At 42.7% G+C, this 1,259-nt stretch overlaps 1 protein-coding gene across 1 annotated transcript in view; it reads right to left on the reverse strand.

Moving 5' to 3' along the window:
* The window catches only part of Slc39a10 (solute carrier family 39 member 10), a 113,022-nt gene that overhangs the window by 57,724 nt on the left and 54,039 nt on the right, over nt 1-1,259 (reverse strand). The gene's annotated exons all lie outside the window — the stretch shown is intronic.

The raw sequence follows: 1,259 nt of genomic DNA on the forward strand, positions 1-1,259 counted from the left end.
AGAGAAATTGAGTCTCTTTGGTGCATCTAGAGACACTTGCAATCAATCATGAGACTGGCTAAAAATCAGACAGAATGAGGAGAGGGCCCAGGACTTCTGACTGAAAAACTTAGGAAGTAGCTCTATTTTCTTGAGGCTAATTGACGTGATCTGAGATCACTGCTTATTGTTATTATTATTTTACTTTTCTTGGAAGAGTTCCATTAATGCCTTTCTCCAAAGCAGTAGTACCTGCACCGTCTGCCCTCATCCTTCAGAGAGCTCGTCAGAAGTTGTGACCGACTAGGTCTGAGTATTTTGCCTTCGTTTGTCCACGAGGAAGTGTGTTTTACGGGGTAGAGGCTTTTTTGTTTCAGTCTGCATTCCTCATGCTTAATACAGCGTCAGCCACACAATGTATATATATCCCACAAATGCCAGTGAGGAACTGAAGTGGGCGAGGCCATTGGTCAACAGAAGAGGAACCTACTAACGTTGAAAGGGAAATTTAATTATGACGGAGCTGTGTAATGGTTTAAAACGCTAGCCAGGTATTTCTTTTGACCTCCCCTAAAGGGAGAAGAAATGAAGCGGCAAAGGCTTTGAAGTAGGGGGTGGCTCCACGCTAGAGAATACACTTAGCGTGTGCCAGCCCCGGAGTTCCAGCCCCAGAACTAAAACAAACGCAAAAGAACACATAGCAAAGACTACAAGCCTTTTACCTCAATGTCTCCTACCATAGTTAAAGCACAGAGAATCTATCAATCGTCCAGGGTTCTCTTATAAGCTCCCAGGATGGAGGGAACATCTGTACCACCTAGTTCTCTTCTGTCTGATGAATAGTCCATAAATGTTGACTGCTGTAACGTATGCTTTAATTACAGCTTTTAAGCTTCTTCTTACATGCTTTAATTATAGTTTTGGCAAATGAGTTAGAAATGGCACTGATTTTGCTGGCATTTTCTTTTTCGTTTGATCTTACTCAAATTGCCCATTTCTCTAAATGCTTTTTATACCAAAGGTCCATTAACAAAACGCGTTTCGATCTCTCTTAGCAAAGCCCTTGCACTGAGGGCTAAATGTGTTGTCCCCCACATCAAAAGCCACCAGAGGTATGTGGCCTATCCCCTTTGACGTTGAAAACCATCAATTCCTATCTTCACAGGTCCTGTTCCTTCTCAGTGAGCTTTCACTGCTCCTCTGTACCTAAGATTCTAAAGACAGCATCTGACCATCGATAGACTCTGTACCTAAGATTCTAAAGACAGCATCTGACCATC

The sequence above is a fragment of the Microtus ochrogaster genome, unplaced genomic scaffold (assembly GCF_000317375.1).
Source record: "Microtus ochrogaster isolate Prairie Vole_2 unplaced genomic scaffold, MicOch1.0 UNK8, whole genome shotgun sequence".
NCBI lineage: Eukaryota > Metazoa > Chordata > Mammalia > Rodentia > Cricetidae > Microtus > Microtus ochrogaster.